At 46.3% G+C, this 25370-nt stretch overlaps 1 protein-coding gene across 1 annotated transcript in view; it reads left to right on the top strand.

Annotated features, from left to right (window-relative positions):
* Window positions 1–644: 644 nt before the first annotated feature.
* Window positions 645–25370, top strand: part of DGKA (diacylglycerol kinase alpha) — a 57190-nt gene continuing 32464 nt past the window's right edge. Inside the window, exon 1 of the mRNA XM_015405882.1 lies at window positions 645–778. The gene's annotated coding sequence lies outside the window, so the exon portion shown is untranslated. The remainder of the gene's footprint in view (window positions 779–25370) is intronic.

Genomic DNA, 25370 nt, shown 5'->3' with positions numbered 1-25370 from the left:
ACCTTGGGAAGTGTAATTCTTGCCTGTTGAGATCAGCAGTGTCTCCATACCTTCTAGTGGAGATCTTTTAATCTGGAGATGCCCAGGATTGAATGTGGGACTTTGTGCATGCTAGGCATTAAGCCAGGGCTTTTCCACATAACTGGTTTGTTCTCTAGAATATACCCCTTGGATGTCCTGCAACGTACAGGTGTGCTCTTGGTTCCTGAACATGAAAACCCCTGCTCCAAGGGGAACTGTGATGGATGCTTTTGTACTTGTTTGTGTCTTCTCCAGGAATTTTTATATGTAACTAGTCCCCCTCCCTTTAACTTGTCTTGTGCGTGTATTCTTTATGAAAATAAACTATTACAGATATTTAAGTCTGGACGTGAGGGAAGTGGAAAAAGAACAGGGAGAACCAGGGGGAGAGAACTCGGGAGCCAGCTTTCCACAGTTCCACCAGGTACCATGGGAAGAGGTTTGGAGAGATAGGTGTGTTCTTTAAAAGCTCTATGCTAATTTGAGTTCAAGTCCCACCCTCTCCGTGGTTGGCCGGTTCTCATCTTGAGGAAGCAGCTCGTGTCTTTTTGCCAGTCTTTCCTGCCCTCTGATGTGTTTTTTTTTCTTTAACGTGTACAATGAAAAGCTGAAGGAAAGAAGAAGTCAAAAGAGAATCGCCTTGTGCTGATGTCAGGAGTAGGGCTGGCTCACAGGAGGGTGTGATTGAGTTTGGCTGAGCTTCAGACAGCCCTCTATCTTCTAACTTCCAGTGTGCTGAGACAGGCTGCAGAGCAAGGTACAGAACCCCTCCCTGCTTTCTCCTTCCTTACAGTGACGCTTTGTTGGGGGGGGGTGAGTGTGTGTGCGTGCGTGGGTGCGCAGAGGATGAAGGAATCCCAACAGGATTTGGGAGAGGAGGGTGGCAGAAGTTGGAGAGATGCAGTGAATAGTCAGTTTCAGGCCGATGTGATTTAGAAATGTCAGCTCCTCTGGCAGCGGACTGGAAAAGATTTCAAAGCAATAGAGAGCCCCGCTGCTTGGCTGTCTGTGATCAAAGCCTCTGGGGGCTGCGTGCAAGGGCTGAAGTGTGTACGAATGGTGTGGATCATAATTGCAGTCCGATTGCGTGGGGGTGGGGGTGGGGTGGGGTGGGGGAGTCTGCCTGCTTGGGAGAGCTGCAATCTTGGAAGGTGGAAAAATAGGTTTCTGTAAAATATTTATGACTCCGAGGCGCGTCCAGGGGAGCTGGCTGATATCTTCTTATTTTAGCAGCAACTAGGGGAGAGGGAGGGAGAACTTTGTCTGCTCTCAGGAGTGGGGGGGGGGAGAGAGAAAAAACGGATAATGAAACTTCACAGTGTCTCTGATGAATCACCTCTCCTGCCTTACTGAAATGGGGCACATCAGTTGCATTGAGAAACAAAGCGAGTGACCAAACTTTCTTTTGTGTTTGCTTCTTCGCCACCACCAAGAGGAAGGAAAGCCGTTTAGATCCTGCATGTTCGGTGGGGGGGGGGGAGTGCAGTTTCATACCACTTTAAACTTGAATGTTGTGGCACTGGTATCAGTTACTCGTTCACTGAAGGCCCTCTCAATTTATCTGACCCTGGGGAAGGCTTGCCTGGCCTCATTTCCTGTGGAATAAGAGGGCGTTGATTCTTCCGATTTAATGTATTGATAACAGGGTAGCGTATGTCCCGGTTCATTGGCACATCAAATTATTTCAGATTATAAAGCTGAGCATTGCCTCTGTTTCTGCGTGTGTGCAATCAGGGACGAATGGTGAGGTTCCATTTAGATATTTTGGCCAAAAAAACCCAAAAATGAATGCTTGGGTAAGTGCTTGGCAAATATTACTCATCTGTGTTCTGGGAGGTCCCTTTCTGTAGATGCTATTGCCGACATTATGGTTTAATGATACAGCAGGGTCCCCTTTTTCAACAGCAGGTTGCAGCACCCTCAAGGTCCCAGGTGTGGGTCTTTCCTAACTCTGCAGACAGAGATGGCTGAACTGAAGAGAAATGCTAAACCTGGACCCTCATGCATGCCCTGCTGCCCCAAGCTACAGCCCATCAGTCAAGAATGGCACATACTTCTTTACATAATGGTGGAGTCTTTGATAATCATAATAAGCTTTCCTGACTTTGAAACCCCTGCTGGGAAAGGCTCTGTATAAATATGAGAGAATCTGTTTTGTATAGGATTAAACCAGCTGTAAAAGGGAACCCCACACTCAGTGGAGGGCTCTAGGGACCAAATAAGGATGCCAGCCTCCAGGTGGGAGGAATTCCCCCACCCCCACCAGTTTCTGGGGGGACTTGACAACCTTCCAACCAAACCTTGCGGCCGCCATGACGATGGCTGCAGACATTGTAAAGTCATTTAAAAATGCTGTGAAGGCCCAATCCTGACTGGGCCCGCAGTGTGGCAGGCTGATGCACTCCTCCACTCCCCTTGTCAAGTGCTGAAATGGCTGCACATGTACACCCCACAGCTGTTCTGACACTTAAAAAGGTGGGGGGAACACGAGTGCCCCACTGCTTGGGCCCTTGCGGCATTTTTAAATGACTTTAAAGTGGTGGTGGCCACGAGGAGGACACCATCATGTTTAGTTTGGCCAAGACACCGTGGCGGTTCGGTTCACCTTTAATTCTTGTGCCTCTATGGATCTGTCCGCCTAGAGAGTGAATACCATCTGAGAGAATAACATCTGGGATGTTAACAATGCAGTAAAGGAGTCTGACTGCTAGGTTATGGGTTAGGGCTCTGCATAATCACAAAACGCAATCGGTTGCTCTTCTAAATCTTAAGTTCAGTTGGCCTTTCAAAGAATGGCATGGTACTAGTGTTGGGGGGCAAAAGACGAAGTTTCAAATTCATGTTCAATCATGACCCTCACAGAAGCCTTGGGCAACTCACTTTATCTCCATATGACCTGCATCATGGGGTTGCTGTATTGAGAAAACATATTGGACACTAGAAAGAAACAAACATTCAGTGGGTACTCAAATGCTGCAAATACCTTTGAAAAAACTAGCTCTCTCAGTGTTATACCTAAATGGCATAATCCAGTTTGGCCACTCAAAGCCCCGTTTAAGTCTAAGGAAATTAGCTGAAGGTCTCCGTAGATGAGACTCTTGGAGATAGAGGATCTTTCCAGTGCTTTTTAAAATTGATATGGCAGCCCTGTGCAGCCCCAATTCAGGCGGAGAAGGAGAGATAGGGTTAAGCTCTTCGTCCCAGCATGGTTTTGTCAGTTAAAACCGCTCCCAATTTGTGTTCCCATCTGTTATCATCCACAGACCAATGGCAGCATTCAGTTTGGTGAAACCATGCTTGAATGGTAACCTCCCCTCCCCTTCCACTGCATGACCCCAATCTAAATGAGGAGCCCCCCTGCAGCTGCTCTTTTTTTAGCTCTGTGGATGTTGTGGAGGTTTTCTTGTGGATCTTCCAGTGTCTCATCTGATGTCGGCCTCTGGGCTAAGGCTGTTCTGCTTCCATTGATCAAACCAAGACCTGTCCAATTAGCTATGTTACAATCTCTGGAGGCTCCTGGAAAGAGAAAACCAAGCAAACTTCTCATTAAGCTCAATGAGGCGGGCATTCCTCACCAGTTTTCATTCTGTTTCAGAGTACTGCTTTACAGTATGACTAGTGATTTCTGGTCAGGTCCCACTATTTTATGGTTTGGGGACTTGGGATCCAGGGAAAACCTTTCATGTCTTTTCTGGTAGCCGAGAACTTCTCCAAACACTGCTGTAAACGAGCAGTGAAGCTGTGGAGCCAGAAAGCCCAGTAACTGTGATGTTTCATGTGTATAAAGATTAGGGGTATCTTCTGTTCTAGCAGAGATCATCTTGAACATTTGGTTGAGCTGGTCTCGTAAACAAGAAGTTCAGTGCACAACTTGTGCTTTTTAAATGTTAAAGCTGAGTAAACCTTATGATTTAAAAAGCCTCCACCAAAACTGGAATTTCCCAGGGAAAGAAATTGGGAGAACAATACTGTTTTGACCCAGGATTCATTATCGGAAATAATGTTATTTCCAGGAACATTTCCCTACGTTTTTTTTTTAAAAAAATTGAGATTGGGTGAAGTGGTTGGAGGAGGGGCAAGCAATGACTCAAACTGACAAAGACGTTATTCTCCTGTTATGCTATTGGTGCTGTTTAAAGAATCTTCGTATGCTGGCCAAGTGCTTGATTTTTTAGCTATTAACACATCAGTGTTATGCCAAGAATAATATCTAGTCTGATAGAGAATTCTGCTTCCCTCTTGCTTCGTGAATATAAAGCACTCAAGATTGAGAAAGGCGATAACTTTAATTGTGCTAACATATGGTGGTCAAAAGGGTATATATAGGCTTTGGCTTTTTATTCCGTAGTGTGCTCTATAGCTCAACACATTTTCAAGTCCCCAAGTTATTTCCTAGCTTGGGTGCGTGGGGTGGGGGATCTTCATTCCGCATTCAGGGGAGGCTGGGATAAGCATTTGCTTGAGTGTGAGGAGCTAATCCAAGCTACGAAGCAGATCTATAGCAAGAGACACAGACACATCATCTTGTCTGCTGCTTCTCAACAAGTCGAGCTCCATGGTCAAAAGTGGTACTAGACACAAGAGTCCTGACTCATGTGACTTTTTCTTTCTGTAATCCATTAGGCATCTTATTGACCACTGAGACCACTTGGCATGACATTTTCACTGATGGCTTATTCATGGGACCCCATGGTAGCCATATAAGGTTGCTAACCCTGGGTTAGGAAATTCCTGGGAATTTGGGTCTGGAGCCTAGGGTGCCTGGGGTTTGGGGAGGGGAGGGATCTCAGCAGGGCATAAGGCCATAGTGGGCACCCTCCAAAGAGGCCATTTTGTCCAATGGACCTGCTCTCTGTCGTCAGGAGGTCAGTTGTAATTCAAGGAGATCTCCAGGCCCCGCCTGGTAGATCTGTAACCACATGACAGATCTCGGGGAAAACCTACCTGTTGGGCAAGCTGGTTATATGTCTATGTCTACCACAGCACTGCAGATGTCTCAGCAGGGATGTGAATTCTAAATCACTGCTGGTGGGCCCAGTGCAGATAGCTTACACTCTTGAAAGTGGCGGAGCTGCGCTGTTTTGATAGATGGGCTTTCAAGTCATTAAGGTTTAGAAAGTTAGTGAATTTGTGCTTCTTTTTACCTTCCCTTAACTGTGCGTTCCGTGCACCTTGGTGTTTAGTCATGCCAGCCACATGACCACGGAAACGTCTTCGGACAGCGCTGGCTCTTCGGCTTTGAAACGGAGATGAGCACCGCAACCCTAGAGTCGGATTCGACTGGCTTTCGAGCAAGGGAACCTTTACCTTTACCTTTTAACTGTGCTTCAGTGTTTTCCCCCAACTATGTTTTAAAAACCAGGCTTGGAAACTTTTATAAACATTAAAATCTTAGAAAAAGAGTTGGTTTTTATACCCTACTTTTCGCTACCTTAAGGAGTCTCAAAGCAGCTTACACTCTCCTTCCCTTCTCCTCCCCACAACAGGCATCTTGTGAGGTAGGTGGGACTAAGAGGGTTCCGAGAGAACTGTGACTGGCCCAAGGTCACCCGGCAGGCTTTATGTGGAAGAGTGGGGAATCAAACCCTGTTCTCCAGATTAGAGTCCAGCACTCTTAACCACTGCACCATGCTGGTTCACTTAGAAAGAAATCTTAGAGGCAGACCGGAGCCCAGCAGATACTCAAAACCAGGGCTTTTTTTGTAGAAAAAGCCCAGCAGTAACTCATTAGCATTATAAGCCACACCCCTGACACCACAGTTCATTAACATATCAGGCCACACCCCATGCCTTCTCTTGGCTTGCCTGGGCGCCCCGTGGCTGTGGGGAGCCTGGGAAAGCCAGCCCATGGAGAGAAGGGAAGGCAGTTTAAAATGCCTTTTGGCTTGCCCGGGCGCCCCGCAGCTGCAGGAAGCCTGGGCAAGCCGGCTCTTGGACAGGCCGGGGAAGGCATGGGGAGGCATTTAAATGCCTCTACGATCCTTCCAGAGGCCCCTTGGCCCACCCGCCTTGGAGTTGCCGGGAGGGCTCGCTCTCCAGGCCTTTCCTCTGTAGCCACGCACGCAGAGGTTTTGGCTGTAGTGGGCGTGGCCAACTCTGAAGCCTGCCGGAACTCCATTCCTGTGCGTTCCTGCTCAACAATAGCCCTGCTCAAAACTGTAGTGTTGAATGCGGCTTATGGGTTCAGTATCACCCACTCTCTCAACAGAATGTATTTGTTCCAGCTAGGGATGCCAGCCTCCAGGTGGGGCCTGAGTATCTCCTGGAATTATAGTTTATCTCGATGCTATGGAGATAATTTCTCATGGAGAAAATGGATGCTTTGGATGGTAGGCTCTACAGCACTGTACCCACTGAGGTCCCTGTCCTCCCCAGACTCCACTCCCAAATATCCAGGAATTTCCCAACCTGGAGCTGGCAGACCTATCCCCCCCTCCCCCACTAGGGGGGACCTGGCAACTCTAGTTCCACCCAAAGCAGAACTCAGGCACCCTGGTTTCTTATATTCTCCATGCTTCGGACAAATCTCTTTGATTTGTTTACTGCAAAGCAATTAGTTTTCTATTTTTATTAGATACCTGCCTCTTCCAGGGGGATCAGCAAAAACCATTGTTTGTGCATCCAATTCTCTTTACGTTAAAGGCATAACACCCACCTCTTCCATATATTTTCCTTTGTTCAAGGGCCTAGCGACAGCACACACACATGCCAAAGTACACATTTACTCAAGTGATCAGGGCGCCGTTTCTGGGCAAATATCACAGGACTTTATAACCTTCCAATGGAGTTATTTTTTGATTTAGGAAAACAAAAGAAACTTCCTGTCTAGAAATTAAGTAGGAAAAACAAATCAGGTACTAATCCATAAGAGACAATTATCTCAAAGCAAACAACGACCGTAATAAGGCCTGTAAATATTTTGTGTCTCTTGGGATTTTCCATATAGATGTAGAATTTGCTATCCAGAATACTTGTGGGACAATCCATAATGGAAATTGTGCACTAAGCAGGGGTGGGGTAGGAGGTAAGGTGTAGCGATGTGGTGACCAATGAGAGGTTTAGTACTGAGGCAAAGTGTAATAAGAAGGGAGGATTATCAGAGGCCTAAAATATGAAATAGCTTATGAACAGTCCATGGGTGGTACCCTGAGAGAATCTTAGCTTGTGTGTATGTCTTTTTGGCCACTTCCACACTATTATTTTTGTCACTCTTTTGTCCCTATTGCTTTGGCTCCCCCCTTTCCACATGTGTTTTGCTCCCTCTGGGACTACTAGAGAGAGCAAAACACATTGGGGGAGGGGGGACCCTGAAACAATACGGACAAACGAGTGACAAAAATTACAGTGCGGAAGTGGCTGTTTTAAAAAGCATTTTTCTAGCCATCAGTTTCACAAAAGAGAGTTTCCAAATCCGTGTCCTACCTTCAGTCTCTCCATTTCTCATCAGCTTTGGCTGTTCCTTACTAAAATCTTACTTAAAAAATAAAAGTAATATATAACATTCCAATTGAGTAGGGTAGCCGTCTTTAGTCTCCGGGTTGGGAAATACCTGGAGATTTTGGGGGTGGAGCCTGGAGAGGGCAGGATTTGTGGAGGGGAGGGGAGGAACCGCAGCAGGGTTATAATGGCATAGAGTCCACCTTCCAAAGTGGCTGTTTTCTCCAGGTGAATAGATCTCTACCGCCTGGAGATCAGTTATAATCCCAAAAGATCTCCAGCAACCCTTCTGGTAACCCCGCTGTTTGGCAGCCCTACTGGTAACAGAAGCAACAAAAGGTCTTTTCAAAGAAAGGCTTCCCCACTCTTTGGGGCCAAACTACAGCAGTTTTCCTTTGAGTTTCCTCACAACATTGTTTTCCATCTGTTGTTTCCCCATGGTTTCCTTGTCTTCTCCATGCTTACTCAAACGCCCTCTGTGTAGGGCTGCCCTTGAAGACAACACGGAAATGACAACTGGTCCAGAATGCAGCAGCACATCTGTTATCAGGAGCTCACTGCCGGGAACATATGTTGCCCATTTTGAAACAGCTTCATTGGCTGTCAGTCTGTTTCTGAGTTCAAGGTGCTAGTTATGACCTTTAAAGCCCTTCAAAAACCAGGGAGCCATATATTTGAAGGACCATCTCCTTCCATATGTCTCTGTGCGCAAACTGCAGTCATCAGGCAGCCATCTGTTGGCTATCCTAGCACTAAGTGTGGCCTGTTGGCATCTATTAGAACCTGGGCATTTTCTGTCGTGGCGCCAGCTTTGTGGAATGGGCTTCCTTGAAGAGGTGAGAGAGGCCCCCTCCTTGGAGATATTTAGGAGGTGCTGCAAGGATTACCTGTTTGTCAGGGCATTTCAGGAGATTTGAACAGCAGGTACCTTTTAAGAGGGGAGTGGGAGGGCTTTGAGGCTTTTTATTTTTATCTTAGATTTTAGTTGGGGAAGTTTTAATTATTGTAAGCCATGTTGAATCAAGAAGAAATGCAAGAATGTGAATGTTTTAATTAAAAAACCCCACACCTTTGTTCCCGTTTGAGAAAGCACGGGGGACCCAACGAAGAAACCATAAAAAACTATAAAATGAAAAATGATGAGGAAGCTTCATGAAGAAGCTCAGAGAAAAAATGCTGTAGTTTGACACCCAAACCAGGGAAACCCTCTGCATGAAAAGATCCATAGAGTCATCCTGACCTGGATAGCCTAAGAAAGCCCGATCTTGGAAGCAAGCAGAGCCGACCCTGGGAAGTATTTGGATGGGAGACCTCCAAAGAATACCAGGGCTGGGAAGCAGGGGCAGGCTATCAAGCCACTTTGCTGAACGTCCTCCATGCCCCAGTAGGAGTCGCGTGAGGTCGCCATGACTTCCAGGCATGGGTGCACGTGCATGCACGTGCACACGCAAATGCAAAAATACCACAAAAATAAAAGATCCATAGAGTCCTATGACAAAGTAAAGGTTTTTTACATAACAGCTAAGAATGATTAGGATTCCGTGTCACTTTAATACGATAACTCATGGAAGATGGTAGAGTTAAAAACAATTGGAAACTGCATGGAAATATGCCTAATTTATTCTAATTGCAGAAGTTGGGTTTGTTCCTTGCAGAATTTTGGAATAGCTCCCAAGTCTAGGTAGGATGTCTTGGTGCAGCTGCTTCTGCGCTGTTGAGAAGGTGTAAGTATTAGGTGAAGACATTTCTATTTGTTCAACATTTAGCAATTATGTTCGTTTTTCTTTTAACTTTTTTGGAGGGGGGAGGCAACTTGTAAAACATGCTGGAGTTCCTTTTAATCCACAGTTAGATTGTATTTTTATCAGTTTTATTGCTTATGCTGCTAACTAGGGTTTTCTGTGCTGCTGTTTGTTGTTCTGTTTTACACCTTTGTTTTATTGCTGTTTTGCCATTTGCTGAAAACCGCTTCATGTTACCAGGAGATGACACATAATGCTTCCGTTCTAAGAACACTTTCCTGGGAGTAAGCCCTAGTGAATACAGTAGGGCTTACTTCTGAGTAGCCCTCCTTAGAACTGCTCTCAGTATACTTTAGATAAATGAACTACCCCTTTCCCACCCCATTTGCAAAAGTGGTTGTAGCAAGCAGTTGTCAGTGCTTTGCTGTCGTTCTTTTGTTGTGCGGATAAGCTTTTATTCTCCATTTCAAATTGCACAAAATCTATGGAGGGACCAGTGAAGAAAGCAGGGATGTTTACTTTTAAATTATACTGGCTCCCTGGACAAGGGACACTAAAGTTCAACATTATTATGGCTTGGCTGCTGTTCATAACCTATTAGCAAAAAAAAAAAAATTGGTCAACTTTTGTGTGCAACCTGTTCAATATTTAATAATAGCATTTCCTAGAGTTTAGGGCATGTCACTTTTGTGTGTGTGTGCGTGCGTGTGCATGTGAGAGAGAGAAATCACGGAAAGAAGCAGGGGGAAAATTGCAGCAGCCGAACATTTCAAGATTAAAGAAGAGGGATGGAAATACATGGAAGAAGCATACGGAAGCAACCTGAGAAATCCAAAATGAGATCTTGAGTCCATTTGGTGTAGGGCAGCGCACAGCTGTCTGCAGACCGCAGGATGTGGAAGCAGATGGCTTGGCTGCTGTTCATAACCTATTAGCAAGAAAAAAAAATAGTCAACTTTTGTGTGCAACCTGTTCAATATTTAATAATAGAATTTCCTAGAGCTTAGGGCATGTCACTTTTGTGTGTGTGTGTGTGCATTTGTGAGAGAGAAATCATGGAAAGAAGCAGAGGAGAAATTGCAGCAGCCTAACATTTCAGGATTAAAGAAGAGGAATGGAAATACATGGAAGAAGCATACAGAAGCAACCTGAGAAATCCAAAATGAGATCTTGAGTCCATTTGGTGTAGGGCAGCGCACAGCTGTCTGCAGACCGCAGGATGTGGAAGCAGTTTTCCATCCCCAGGATTATAAGCAGGAGAGAGACTGGAAGGCTTGGCAAAACTTTGATAACTCCTGTTTGATAGGTATAATCCTGCACTGGATCTTCTTAAAACCCCGTTTCTTCACACAAGCGCTAGGGCAGAAGTACAGTCTACCACTCCTCTGTGGTAACAGTTGTGTGTGTGTGTGCCTTCCCGCCCAAGCCCTGTCTGGGTGTTTTCGTGGTGGGGGTGGTGGGGAAGCGCAGGGCTATCCCTTGTGCTGGGATACAGCGGAGGAAGAAGCACAATGCAGGGAGCAGATGACTGCAGGAGCGGGGAGGGTGGTGGAGGAGCAGAGTGGGGGAAGGGCACAGAGACACTGCAAAATTAGGCTGGCGACATGGGGGTGTGATGGATTTTTCAGAGCATCAAAGGCTGCTTGAATGAGGGATGGCTGCTGGGGATCACCTCGTTTTTTGCCTTAGGTAAACAAGCTCCTCAAGTCTTTGTACTTGTTTCAAAAAATGACAGCGGGACAAGAGAAATGCGTTTGTACTGTACAAGCAACCGTCAACTCTCTCTCTCTTGTCTCCAGTCTTTCCTTGTGAGGGCGTGCTGAGGGAACAACTCAGGCGTGGAGGGGGGGGGTGAAGAGTGAGCAACGAAGCAGATGCTGAGAGGTCTTCCGTGATGCGAAAAAAACAAGAAAGCATCAGTCTGATTTTAATCTCCTTTTCACCTGTCAGAATTTCTAAGGTAGAGCAGCAGTTCGGGACCTGTTTCAGGCACAACACAGAAGAGGGAGCCGGGTCCTAAGAAATGCCGGCCTCCACTGACAGAGCCGCAAGCCTCTGGGCCTTTCCAGTGAGGCGAGGCAAAAAGAGGCAATGTCGCTTTAATGGATGGCTCGCGCTTTTCGTTCAAGAGTCAGCATTCAAGGGGAATACTGGGTGGTAGCCTGACAAAGGAAAGGCGTTGGAAAGAGACCCTGGCTCATATTCTCGGTCTTTTTTACGTGCTTGGATTACAGATCATAGGGCCTGTCACGTGCCTGTGTGAGACCAAAGGCAGATCCCATGTGACAAAAAGAGGCTCGGGAGATGAGGTTCTGACCCAGTTCTGGTGTGCAAGGGCCGGGGAAGGGGGCAAAGTGTTTTTTTTTCAAAGCAGAGAGTTTAAAATGAGAGAGCATGATACATGACACGGTGCAAAATGAGTCACTGGTTGTGTCTCCCACTCTCTTCTGTTCTTTGCTTGCAAGATGTCTGCCATTTCAGAACCAGAAATAACAGTCCAGGAGACCCTTCTTTGCCTACGATCTGACCATTAACACCCATCCCTTCACAGAAATTTGCCACATGCCTGGCCGACCTCTTGTGCGCCTGTTGCCGGTAGTCGGGAAAAGAAGCTGAACAGATGAATTTGTATCTGTTTGGGACCTTTTATTTATTAAAAAAATTGCTGGAAGGCTTCCAAAATCACAGTGATTTTTGTTGGGTGTAGTGTAAAAAAAGAAAAGGAACAGATTTTGCTACCTAAGTGTCTTTATTATTGGGATTTTTATCCTATTCTGCTTCAGGGCTGCTAACCAGCATTTAGCAATAAGTAACAGAAAATAACTTAAACCATAAAATAGAAAATACATTTGCTGTGTTGTAAAGACAAATGAATTTATTGTGGCATAGATGAATTGTAGCATTGTCTGCATCTCAGAATATGAGCTCTCAAAAGCATAGGCCACAACACATTTTTTAGTCTTCAAGGTGCCACAAGACTCTTTGTTATTTTGATTTCAGGAGACCAACAGCATTCCCAAACCAAACATAAAACAGTCTAGTAAAAATCCACTATTTGTATGACTGGTCTAAGGACTGTAGAAATAAACTAAACTAAAACCACTATTGAAGAACCCTTTGTTCGCCTTCATTGCAAAGGGGAAACAGCCACAGTCTCCCTGCATGCCTTTATTATTCAAAATGAGGTACCAAAAAGAAACTGCCCTTTGTACCACTAGTGGAAAGATGCTGTCTTTTAAGTCAGTTGGATCTAGGATATTTAGGGATTTGTAATTTTTAAAACAGCTATCCTGTTCTGTCAAGTTGGCAGCAAGGTTCTAGGATCACAGGCAAGCAACAAGCCAGGGCAGGATCCAAGGGTCAAGGTGGGAGCTGAAGCTGGGGACTAGAGATGTCCACAAGAGGCAAAAGGGCACTAGAAAACTGGACCTAAGCAATTGGCTACTTTCTAGGCCAAATTACAATCTGCTTTAGATGTTGAACCAGCAAAGGTTGGAACTCAACAGCAGGTTTAGATTGGGAACTAAGTGTCCCACCTTTTTCTATAGCCAGGGCTAGGTCCCAGGTCCTGCCAAGATCTATAGACTAGTGCTGCAGTTTTCTCCTGAGAGAAGCTAGCATGGGAGGACTCAAACTGCCAAGTGTGCACTTCTCTACCTGGTCCAGGTTTCTGCTCTGTCCATCTGTCTTTTCCATTACTGGGGTCACAGGGGAGATGCTGGAGGTGGAGGAGGTGGACAGGTCCACTCAGGAGAACTAAGGGAACTTGAACAGGAGCCTGCTCTTGGAAGGGAGGCATGGTGTCTTCCCAGGGAGCTTCTGGAGTGCACGCAGCCTTGGACAAAGTAGAAACCACAGGAAGCCCTTCTTCTGAGGAGTTTTTGCCCCATGTGCAGGCAAAGCTAGGGCACACCTTGACACCAGCTGCTTGAACTGTGTGATGATAGAATTATAGTGAAGAGGTTCAGAGTCAGTTGCCCTGAGCTCTTGGTGATCTGTTGTTTTGGGCCCATGGGACAAAAGTGAGTGAAAAGTCTCTGGTTGTATTCTTAAAGGAGAATCTTGTACTGGCATCCATTCCTATGTTAGTGCAGGCACCTGGCTGAGTATCAGTGCACATCCAATACACAACTGACCCATGGCTTTGCAGGTCAGCAGGCACAGCCTCCCTTGCTGGCTATTCTCCAAGGGCAAAGGAGAGGAGAGCTTACTGTGGCCTTGGCTTGGCTGTTGGCACAGTGTAACTGAGCATCAGTTAGGTAAATGTGTGTGGACAGAAGTATTGCAAATTGGACATGGTTCTCTGAGAGCTGACAATCATTTGTTTTACTTGCTCGGTATATTTCTTGCTCACCTTTCTCTAATAACACAGAACCAAATTAAAAGATACTGATTAAAACATCATAAATACAATCTCAGGTTAAAATATTCAAAGGAACATATTTAAAATAACGTTACGTTATCATTCCCAATACATTTGCTGTTTTTTCTAAGGTGATCGAGGATTGACCTCTGCAAGCATCCTGAGGGAGAGTTCTACACTTTGTGATGCCACTGTAGAAAATGTCCCGCTTCTTGTAGACATCAGCCTAATCTCTGGAGGTGGTTGCATTTGGCTTGGGTTTTTCAAATTACTTAAAAGTCTGAGGAGGTTCATGTTGGAGAAAGTGCTCCTTAAAGGCAGGATCAAAATACTGTACAGCTTTACGCATCAGTACCACTACTTTGAATTGAAAAGGGGCTGTGTCTCAGGGTTACAGTACACGCTGTGCAGGTGGAAGTTCAGTCATCAGCGTCTCTAGTTAGTAAGTGCAGAGAATTCCTGCTACACTTGCTGAAGCTCAGGAACAGGTACCATGGACTAGGCTACAGAGCCGAGGAGCTCTTGACAGGGAGGATGAAGAACGTTAAAAATGGCATTGGGATTCCAAGAACACAGCCCGTGTAATTGCTTGTTTTAAGACCAAGCTGGCCCAGGCACCATTTCTTCTTGTTTGTGGCGCCTCGATCAAGTATCATGAAGGGTTAAGCTCCTCTTTCCTTCCTAAGAAGTTACTAAATAAGGGAAATGGTTAAAGAGCACAAGCTCTCCCCAGGCTCAGTGGGGAACCCAGGCTGTCCTATAAATCTCTAGCAAAGAGGCCACTATGCTGATCTAAGAAAACCTTCCTCCTTTGCTGCCACCACCGGGTGTTGGTAGGTCTGGGATGGAGTAAGGCAGTTGGCTCAGGAGAAGACCAGGATAGGAACATAGCAGCAAGCAGCAGTGCCCAGAGAGGCTGGCAATGGCTGCAGCAGAAGCCAGGAATTCAGGCTTCCTTCCTGCCCTCGCATCTAACCACATTGCCCTTTTGGGTTTGCTTCCATCCATACAGGGTACGCATACCAAACTGCATTTTCAGAACACTTTGCTCACTTTGAATATTTAACTGCAAATTCAGTTGTTACATGAACATGGAAATGAGGAAATGCTGTGTTCATATGCATGTTTTATGTATTGGGCATTTGGATTGCTTATTTGTGCTCTTTTGGGGTTTGTATGTGTGTGCCCATGCACCATTTGCGGTCATTGTCCATTAAGAAAAGCAAAGGCTTTAGTATGTTTTTTAAAGTTTCCTGAAACCTTGGGTGAAAGCTTTAGGAGCAGGTGAAATGTATTATGTGTGTGTACACTGATGGATGCCAACAGGGAATCCAGAGTTTAAAGCATCCATTTAGTCTGACACATTCATATTTTTTGCTGTGTTGTCCTGTTGTTCTCAGGAAAAATACATGTACGTGCTTGCTTCATACTTTTACAAATTGGCTGTCTGTTTTCTTTTTAAAACTTTGGAAACTAGGGGAATCTAGTTGCTGACTGAACCTAATGAAATATACTGCTTGAAAGTATCCTGCGTGAAGCATAATATGGCCCAGATGCCACTCAACTCTAATCTGCCCACCTTCTTGTGAATCAGGAACTCATTTTCCGTAAATAAGGCCCTGAAAGTGAAAAGTATATGTGGCTTGTGGTTGCTATTTCCTTTATCCTTTCAATTTAAATACACACACCACTCTACGTATAGACTAGGGCATATAGTCGTTTTCTTTCAAGTCCCTTGGCTTGTTGATAGTACATGGCTTGTTGGCAATGTTGTGGTATGATTGCCTCTCTTGAGCAGTGTGTAAGGCATCCCCAGTGACTCATCCCACTCCCATTATTATCCTAAATCATGTCCTGCCACACTTTTGATTTTCTAGCTGGGAGAATCCTTCCAAGCTTGAACCTAGGAATATCCAGGGGTTTCCTCCCCTGCAGTCTGAGATCCTGTGGAGAGGGGCGGAGGAGATCAGACACTGATCTCTGGCTTCTCTCCCTCCAACATCTGGTTTGCATTGTGCACTCCTGGCCCCCGGAGCCAAGGGCATCTGCCGCTGAACTAAAATTAGCTCAGGATGTTGATCTTGTTAGCTGGACTTGGTAACTCCAAGCTCCTGGGTGGACTCCAGAGATGAGTCAGTTCTCCTACCCAGCCCTCTGTGCATATTGGATCCAGTTCATGTCTTTTGCAGTGATACTCTCCCAGACCTGCTGTCTTTGCCTCGGTTTGCGCATCTATAAATCGGTAGTTGCGGCTGAAATTAAAGACAAGCCTGAGCGGCATCACCCTGTCTCAGTTGTTGCAGGCTGCTAGACTTCAGCCTTGCTGCCAGGAGCAGCCCTTGGGACACAGAGGGTCTTGCAGCCGAACTCTTCCTTTGTCTGCAGTGCTTGTCGACACATGCCTCAATCACTATTGGCAGGGCTGAGGTGTTTATGTAGGGCAGGAGTTTCATAGACTCGTACCACAGTGCTCAGGAGGGGGGAGGTGAAGGAGACTTCGACTTGTCAGTTGTTCCAGTGTGGCACAGTGCTGAGGCAAGGAGCCGTCTTTGGGCTCAGTTAGGATAAGAAAAATGGGGCTGCGGTGGCTCAGTGGTTAAGACGCTGAACTGCAGACTGGAAGGTCAGTAGTTCAGCTGTTCGAGACCCGAGTGCCGCATGATGGAGTGAGCTCCCGTCTCTGGTCCCAGCTCCTGCCAACCTAGCAGTTGTGAAAGCAAGAAATTGCAAGTAGATAAATAGGTACCACTTCGGTGTGAAGGTAACAGCGTTCCATTCCCCTCTGCGTTTAGTCATGCCAGCCACATGACCATGGAAACGTCTTCGGACAGCGCTGGCTCTTCAGCTTAGAAACAGAGGTGAGCACTGCGCCCTAGTGTCGGATTCGACTGGCTTTCAAGCAAGGGAAACCTTTACCTAGGATAAGAAAATGGCACTTCCTTGCGCCCTGCTCAAGTGGCTAATGCTCAGCATTCCCCCATAGTCACCAGTTACAGGGCTGATAAAACAATCAGCTAGTTCTGGCTCTGGAGAGAAGGGGTCTGATTTCTCCCATCCCCAGGATCCCCCGCTGACGTCACGAGCTGCTTTGCTTTTGCACAAACACAGCCTTTGCTTTTCTTCTGTGTGGCAGGCTTGTTAGCCGCATTCTTTGTGCATATGGAACAGGTCCTGATAACATGGGGAAACGAAGAGGCAGGAACACCTCTGCTGCTCCCCTGCCACATATCACACTGCAGGCAGTTCAAGTATACGAGAATGTCTGGCAGGAACAGGTCACTGTTCTGGTTGCATAGGATGGATGTGCATCCTGGGCTGTTTCCACAAGGAGGCTCTGCTCGGCCTGGGCCACCTTTCAGCAGTGCTGTTCTCTGCAGCATCCACATAACATCATCCTCTATTCATAACATCCCCCCCCCCCAATTTCCATAGTTTTCTCTGCTTTGCTGCGATCTTTCCCAAACCTGGTTCAGTACGATGTTTTTAGAAAAATTGCAGCCTGAGCACCTTTGGATGGTGTGTGGATGGAAAAGTGTACATTTTTTCAGGTGCTGCCTGCGTTGTGCTTTTTTCCTTACCTCGGTCATTGCGTTGGCTGCTTGTTTTCTGCTTATAAATCTGCAAGCTAAAGTGATAGAGTTACTTTTTTAAAAAGCCGACCTGAGCCTGTTTGCGGGGAGGGCGGGATAAAAATGCAATAAATAAATAAATAAAGGAAGCTGGGAATTAGTCCATTGTTACAATAGATTATTGTAATGTTTCTATAGAGCTATTATCTTTTTTTAAAAAGCCTCTGGTTAGCTGAGTCTGGTGGGGGGGGATTGGCAGCCACAGAGGGCTGAGATAACAAAAGTGAGGGGGAAACTTGAGTGTGGACAAGGGTGTAGACTTTCCAATTTCCCGGGGGGGGCTGGGGCTGGGCCAGAGGCATTGCTGTGCTAGGAGCAAGGGTGGCTCCCGGGGGAGGCTGAGCACTTTCCCGAAAATTTCGGCGGGGGCTGAAGCCCCGCCGCCCCCACGAAGATTACGCCTATGAGTGTGGATGCTCCATTGCCACTGGGAATATCTCTGCATTTGCAGCTGTAATGAAAGTGACATGGAGAATTTTCTCAGTGTAGCCCATTTGCAAGATGCAGTCATATAAAAGCTGCTACACAGGCTAATTTCTTGACAAACCCTCCTGGCTCTTCCATAAGAACATAAGAGATGCCAATGTTGGATCAGGCCAAAGGCCCATCCAGTCCAACACTCTGTATCCCACAGTGGCCAGAAATACCAGTGCCATCAGGAGGGCCACCAGTGGGGCCAGGACATTAGAAGCCCTCCCACTGTTGACCCCCCCCAAGCACCAAGATGACAGAGCATCACTTGCCCCAGAGTCCCTATCTATACCTTGTGGCTAATAGCCACTGATGGACCTCTGCTCCATATGCTTATCTAATTCCCTCTTGAAGCCGTCCATGCTTGTAGCCGCCACCACTTCCTGTGGCAGTGAATTCCAAGTGTTAATCACTCTTTGGGTGAAGAAGTACTTCCTCTTATCCGTTCTAACCCGACCGCTCAGCAATTTCATGGAGTGCCCACGGGTTCTTGTATTGTGAGAAAGGGAGAAAAGTACCTCTTTCTCTACCTGCTCTTTCCCATGCATAATCTTATAAACCTCAATCATGTCACCCCTCAGTCGTCGTTTCTCCAAGCTAAAGAGCCCTAAGCGCCTTAACCGTTCCTCATAGGGAAAGTGTTCCAACCCTTTTATCATTCGAGTTGCTCTTTTCTGCACTTTTTCCAAAGCTATAATATCCTTTTTAAGGTGTGGTGACCAGAATTGCACACAGTATTCCAGATGAGGTCGCACCATTGATTTATATAGCGGCATTATGATATTGGCTGATCTGTTTACAATACCCTTCCTAATAATCCCCAGCATAGCATTGGCCTTCTTTATTGCAGTCACACACTGTCTCGACATTTTCAGTGAGTTATCTACTACAACTCCAAGATCTCTCTCTTGATCAGTCTCTGCCAGTTCAGACCCCATCAACGTGTATTTATAGTTAGGATTTTTGGCTCCAATGTGCATCACCTTGCACTTGGCCACATTGAACCCCATTTGCCATGTTGACGCCCACTCGCCCAACTTTGACAGATCCCTTTGGAGTGCCTCACAATCCTCACTGGTTTTCACCACCCTGAACAACTTCGTATCATCCGCAAATTTAGCCACTTCACTGCTTACTCCCAACTCCAAATCATTAATGAACAAGTTAAAAAGCAGTGGACCAAGTACTGATCCCTGTGGTACCCCACTGCTTACACCCCTCCACTGGGAGAACTGCCCATTTATACTCACTCTCTGTTTTCTATTAATTAGCCAGTTTTTGATCCATAAAAGGACTTGTCCTTTTATCCCATGATTTTTGAGCTTGCTTAGGAGCCTTTGATGAGGAACTTTATCAAAAGCTTTCTGGAAGTCAAGGTAAACAATATCTATTGGATCCCCCTTGTCCACATGTTTGTTCACCCCCTCAAAGAACATTAACAGGTTAGTGAGACAAGATCTTCCCTTACAGAACCCATGTTGAGTCTGCCTCAATAGGTTTTGTTCATCTATGTGCCTACTAATTCTTTCCTTAATAATGGTTTCCACCAATTTACCCGGTATCGACGTCAGACTGACTGGCCTGTAATTTCCCGGATCTCCTCTGGAACCCTTTTTAAAGATGGGAGTGACATTAGCTACCTTCCAGTCCTCAGGAATGGAGGCTGATTTTAAGGAGAGATTACATATTTTTGTCAGGAGATCCACAAGTTCACAATTGAGTTCTTTCAGAACTCTTGGATGTATGCCATCTGGGCCTGGTGATTTATCAGTTTTTAAGTTGTTTATCAGTTTTAGGACCTCCTCTCTCGTCACCTCAATCTGACTCAGGTCTTTCAACACCCCTCCCGAACTCAGCGGCTCTGGAGTGGGCAAGCACCTCTCATCTTCCACAGTGAAGACGGAGGCAAAAAATGCATTTAGCTTCTCAGCCATTTCCCTATCATCCTTCAGTACTCCTTTTACCCCTTGGTCATCCAAGGGCCCCACTGCCTCCCTGGCTGGTTTCCTGTTTCTAATGTATTTGAAGAAAGTTTTATTGTTGGTCTTTACATTTTTTGCTATATGCTCCTCATATTCCCTTTTTGCATGCCTGACCACAGACTTGCATTTTATTTGCCATAGCCTGTGTTCTGTTTTATCAGCCTCACTGTGACTAGCTTTCCACCGCTTAAAGGAATCCTTTTTACCTTTTACAGCTTCCATTACTTTGTTTGTTAACCATGTAGGCTTTTTCTTATACCTGTTTGTGCCTTTCCTAACCTGCGGAATATATTTTATTTGAGCTTCTAGAATTGTAGTTTTAAACAGTTTCCAAGCTTCCCCAATGGTTTTGACCCTTTCTACTTTTCCCTTCAGTTTCCTCCCCACATGTCCCCTCATATCAGAAAAATTACCCCTTTTAAAGTTAAAAGTGGTTGTGTGAGTCTTTTTGGCCAATTCCCTATTTGTACAAATGTTGAACTCAACAACATTATGATCACTGTTCCCAAGCGGTGCAATCACTTTTACATCTCTCACCAGGTCTTGAGTGTTACTTAGGACCAAATCAAGGATCGCCTCTCCCCTGGTAGGTTCCATGACCATCTGCTCCATAGCACAGTCATTTAGAGTGTCTAGAAACTCAATCTCTTTCTCTCGACTAGAACACATATTGACCCAATCAATGTGTGGGTAGTTAAAATCACCTATTACGACACAGTGTTTTTGTCTAGCTGCTATCTTTAATTCATTCATCATTTTATAATCCTCCTCTATCTTTTGATCCGGTGGGCGATAACAAACTCCCAGTGTTAAGTTTCCTTTTGGCCCCCCTATTTCAACCCACAGAACTTCAAGAAGCGAATCCAATTCTCTTAGCCTCTCGATCTTTCTGGACTTTATACCCTCTCTGACATACAGAGCCACCCCACCTCCAACCCTTCCCCCCCTATCCTTCCGATATAATATATAACCGGGAATCACCGTATCCCACTGATTTTCCTCATCCCACCAAGTTTCTGAAATACCCACAATGTCTATTTTTCCCTCTGACACCAAGCACTCCAACTCCCCGATTTTACCTCGGACACTTCGAGCATTTGTATAGAAACAGCTGTAATTTCCCATACTGGTTAAGCCTGCCACCTTCCTCTTGCAATCTCGAGACCTTGTCAGGCAGTCCATGTCACTAGCCATGGTCTCAGTGGACAATTTCAATCCACCTCCCTGTAGAAAAGCAACAGGTACCCCCTCATCTCTCTGAGATGAGCCAACCCGAACCAGAGACTTTTCATCTCCTGTCGGCTTTCCCCCAATATTCAGTTTAAAAACTGCTCTGCCACCTTTTTGATTTTAAGCGCCAGCAGCCTGGTTCCTTCTCGGGACAAGTGGAGACCGTCTCGCCTGTACAGCTCCCTCTTGTTCCAAAAAGAATCCCAGTGCCTAACAAACCTGAACCCTTCCCCTCTACACCATCGTCTCATCCACGCATTGAGACTCCTGATCTGTGCCTGTCTCTCCGGCCCTGCGCGTGGAACAGGTAGCACTTCTGAGAAGGCTACCTTGGAGGTCCTGGCCTTGAGTTTCCTGCCCAGCAGCCTAAATTTCTCCTCCAGGACCTCACGACTGCATTTCCCCACATCGTTGGTGCCGACATGCACCACGACCACTGGCTCCTCCCCAGCACTATCTACCAGCCTATCTAAAACACGCGTAATGTCCGCTACCTTTGCACCAGGCAGGCAAGTCACCATACGGTCAGTACGCGGGTTCGCCACCCAGCTGTCTACCTGCCTAAGGATCGAATCACCCACTACCAAGAGCCCCCCTCCCACCCTGCCCAGGGATGGTTCCTTGGTGCAAAAGGATAACCGCTCACCAGCTGGGGAAGAGGTCCCTTCTGAGGGCACATTCCCCTTATCCTCAGCACGGTGCCCTGTTTCCCCTAGACCCTCATGCTCCCTGACAGCAGCGGGGCTGCCAGATCCAGAGTGGGACGTAGCTAACAAGTCCCCGAGAGTCTTTTCTGTGCGCCTAGCTGACTGTCTCTGCTTCTCCAGGTCAGCCACCTTGGCCTCAAGGGAGCACACACGTTCCCTGAGAACCAGGAGCTCCTTGCACCGAGCACACACCCAAGACTTCTGCCCAGTGGGCAGATAGTCATACATGTGACACTCTGTGCAAAACACTGGATAGCCCCCAACCCCCTGCTGGCATTCTGGCTTCATAATTCTTTTAAAATAAGTAAATGTAATCCCCCTTTTAAATCCCTTTGTATTTATGTGTTTTTTTCTTGTCAAAGTCAAATTACTTTATGGGGAAAACAAGGAGCCTAGGGTTTTCACTTTCTGCCTCTTCTTGGGCGTCTCACAGAGCCCCTAGTCCAAGAGTCCCTGGGCTAAGAGCCACGGGCAAAGAGCCCTTTAGCTCGCCCTTCGGCTCGTGCCAGAGGCTCGTGCCTCTGGCAAGGTGCTTCCTTAAATAGAGGCCTCCCCCAGCAGAGTGCTGGCAGCAGCTATTCAAATGCACCCAGGCACTCAATCACATGCAAAACAATGCCCCTTCCTTTTCCTCTCAATTGCAGTCAATCACAGTCAAACAATGCCCTTTCCTCTCTCAAGCAGCCAGGAATCTGCAAAAACTCCAAGCGCTTCCACACACTCCCAGACCAGTTCTCCCACCAAAATCCTCAGCTGGATCCTCTCCGCTGAAAGCAGGGACGCCTCAATTCTCTGGCATTTGGCCATTGAAGAGGTCGCCTCTCAAAAGCCCCCTGGCTGGGAGCCTTTTACCAAGGCTCTGGGGCAGTGTTCCCTCTAAGCTGAGTTAGTGTGAGCCAACTCATAGTTTTTTAGCCTCTGGCTCACACATTTTTGTCTCAGCTCAGGAAGGAGGGCTCCAGAGCAAACTGATTGATGCAGTAGCCAAATCTCTCGCTCACAACTTTAATGCCGGTAGCTCACAAAGTAGAATTTTTGCTCATGAGACTCCACAGCTTAGAGGGAACATTGCTCCGGGGGGGTCATGACCTGTCGGACCCCCTCCCACACGTTGGTGTGCAGTTTACATCCTCGGGACGTCCGGGAGATGTGTCTGCCTGCGTGTCGCCATAAACCGGAAGTCTACGCTCTCTCCTCTTACGTGAGCCTTAACTCACCCTTCCTCATCCCTGCTTGCCTCCTCCCCTCCCTGCCACATCTGCCCTCTTATTTCTGCTGCTCTTTCCTCAGCTGCCTGAATACATGCCCTTTATTGCCTCACTTTCTGAAATGGTGGAGGAACTTTGACCAGAACTTTGGCTGTTGGGAGAATCGTTAGTATCGGCTCAAATGCTTATAACGTTATGAAATCAAATAGACTTATCTGCAGTCCTCTCCATCTCCTCTGTGTGGGGAAGAAAATTACATTTCTTTTGCTAGCCTCTAATTTTTAACTCCCATTACTGGCCCTGCAAAGTCACCTTTCCTTTATGCATCTGCTCCAACCCCTGGAGCTATTTAGGTCTTCACTGAAGCCCATAGAGGAGCCTCAAGTCTGTGGTTTTTAAGTAACTGGGAATCTGATTGTCCAGATCCAAACGGCAAAATTCTAGGATATTTAACTGGAACAGTTTCTATTACTAGCTATGCTGCAGTTTCTGCAAATTGCATTTTGGGGCTGAGCATGTTTGAGCAAATATGCCATGTCTCTGTGAGGAATATATTTACGTTATTGTTGCCATGTTGATTCCATAGCATGAGCAATGGAGAAGGAAACAGACATGTAATCTCTCTTGTACATGTGTTGTTGAAATGCACAAGGACCCAGGAACTAGACCAATTCCTGAAGGGGTTTGGTCCCATTATGTTTTAGTGGGTAAGCTCATGAATTGCTTATGAATTGCCAGCTTTTGAACTCCTAGGGTTCTTCCTCTGTCAAAGGAATTTCCGTCTGACCTCAAGTTATGTATACAGGAAAAAGGCACAAAAAGTTTGTGTTGGATCCTATCCATATCCTACCATTTCACAGAGCAAAGCCGGAAGCCTTTCGTCAGTTTAAGGAACCTTCCTCCAGGTGAGGTGTCTCTCTTCCTCCAAAAGAAGAGCCACTCAAGTTGGAGAAAGGCTCCTTGGACAGACCTTGGATCCATGCCAGGGTGTGCAGTATTTCACACGTAGTGCTAGTCCAGTGCCAGGCCTGTTACTTCTAAAACCCCCCTGCCTCCAGCAACAGGTAGCTGGTGGAAGCTTTGAATGTGGGGGGGGGGGCAGTGGAGGTTGGAAGGCGGGTTAAAACTGCGTCACTTTGGCTGGAGGTGTTTGAACCAACCTGTAGAATCTGCAGGCTCTCACTGCTGTGGGCATCTGAAACATGTCCCAAAGCAATTTCTGAGTTTTGATCTGGCCAATCTAGTTTAATTTAAACAAGGGAGAATGGCAGTTTCATTGAATAATGGAAAAAGCAGTTGAAGATGTACAGCCGTTTGGCAAGGATTGTTTTATCTTTTAATTTACAGGAGTGTACAGCTGGAACGAAAACTGCCTCCACAGTTTAAAAAAAATTAAGTACGTTACAGCTTGTCATCATTCCAAGTAACAAATGCTGAGTGTTGATTTTCAAACCGAAATGTAGGGGAAAGCGCTAAGTAGAAGCACGAGGCAAGAGAGAGGCCTGTTGACAATAAAAGGATTGGGAAAACAAGTCTATGGGCTATGATTTGTGTTTGCTGATTTGTCAGATGCCTGGGAGGAGAAGGAATCCTTTTGCTGTTTGATCGTATTCTGCTTCATGGATAACGTTTTCTGAACATTCAATTATATTGAACGGCTGAATTGACTTTTTTCATTGTATAACAGGTCTTAATTGCTTAACATTTGAGAAAAGGAGCCTGCCTTTAAATGCCTACACCAAAGTCAGTCTTTCTCTGATACAGTCCCTCCGATGCCTGGGGATCTGTATGAGATAGAGACATTTTGGTGCACCGAGGTAAAAATCCAAATGGCACCTAGCCATGGTATTAAAAACTGATAATTTGCTACCCTTGGGCTCTCTACAAACTTGCTATTGGTAAGGACAGCCCTGCTGTGGCTACAACTTTTCATGCAGTAATTTCTCAGTATATTCCGGGCATGCTTTCTTCCCCTGTAAGTCATTCTGTGAAGTTGGGAATACTTTGTCATTCTGAATTTCATACTTTTAAACACCCTTGTCTCTGGCAGCAGGTACCTGGTCAAAGTTTGGAATGCCACAAGGGGCAGTGGAAGTTGGGTTTAAAAGAAAATGGAAATCCAGTCATGCTGGCTTTGCCGGCCATGGGTGTCTATTTCTCCCTCCCTCCCTCCCTCCCAAGGCTTACCTACAGCATCTCCTGTTCCCAAGGCTATGTGCCTTATTCCCCACCCTGCCCCCATTGCAAATCCCACACTGTCCTGCACCTCCTCCCTCTCTTATCTGGATATGTACACAAATAATCATTCATTCCTGGGCCGATTGGTTTGCTGGCTGGCTTGCTGACATCAAGTTGCCTGATGCAGAATGGCTGGAGGTGGAATGAAGCCAGGGTGACCACCAGCTCACTGGCCAGTGCATTTTTAAAAATAAATGTGTTATTATAGGGGCAGGTTTGCTGTGCCAAGAATCCAAAGTTCCGTCCCCAGTTGTTGAGGGGAAAATGCAGTCTAGTAGAATCGAGGTGACTGGGGGAGGTGTGAGTCCGCAGATAATCCTTGTTGCATTATTCATTCTCACT

The sequence above is a fragment of the Gekko japonicus genome, unplaced genomic scaffold (genome assembly GCF_001447785.1).
Source record: "Gekko japonicus isolate JY-2015 unplaced genomic scaffold, Gekko_japonicus_V1.1 scaffold246, whole genome shotgun sequence".
Taxonomy (NCBI): Eukaryota; Metazoa; Chordata; class Lepidosauria; order Squamata; family Gekkonidae; genus Gekko; species Gekko japonicus.
The sequence above is the reverse complement of the archived record's forward strand: the minus strand, read 5'-3'. Positions and strand labels throughout refer to the sequence as shown.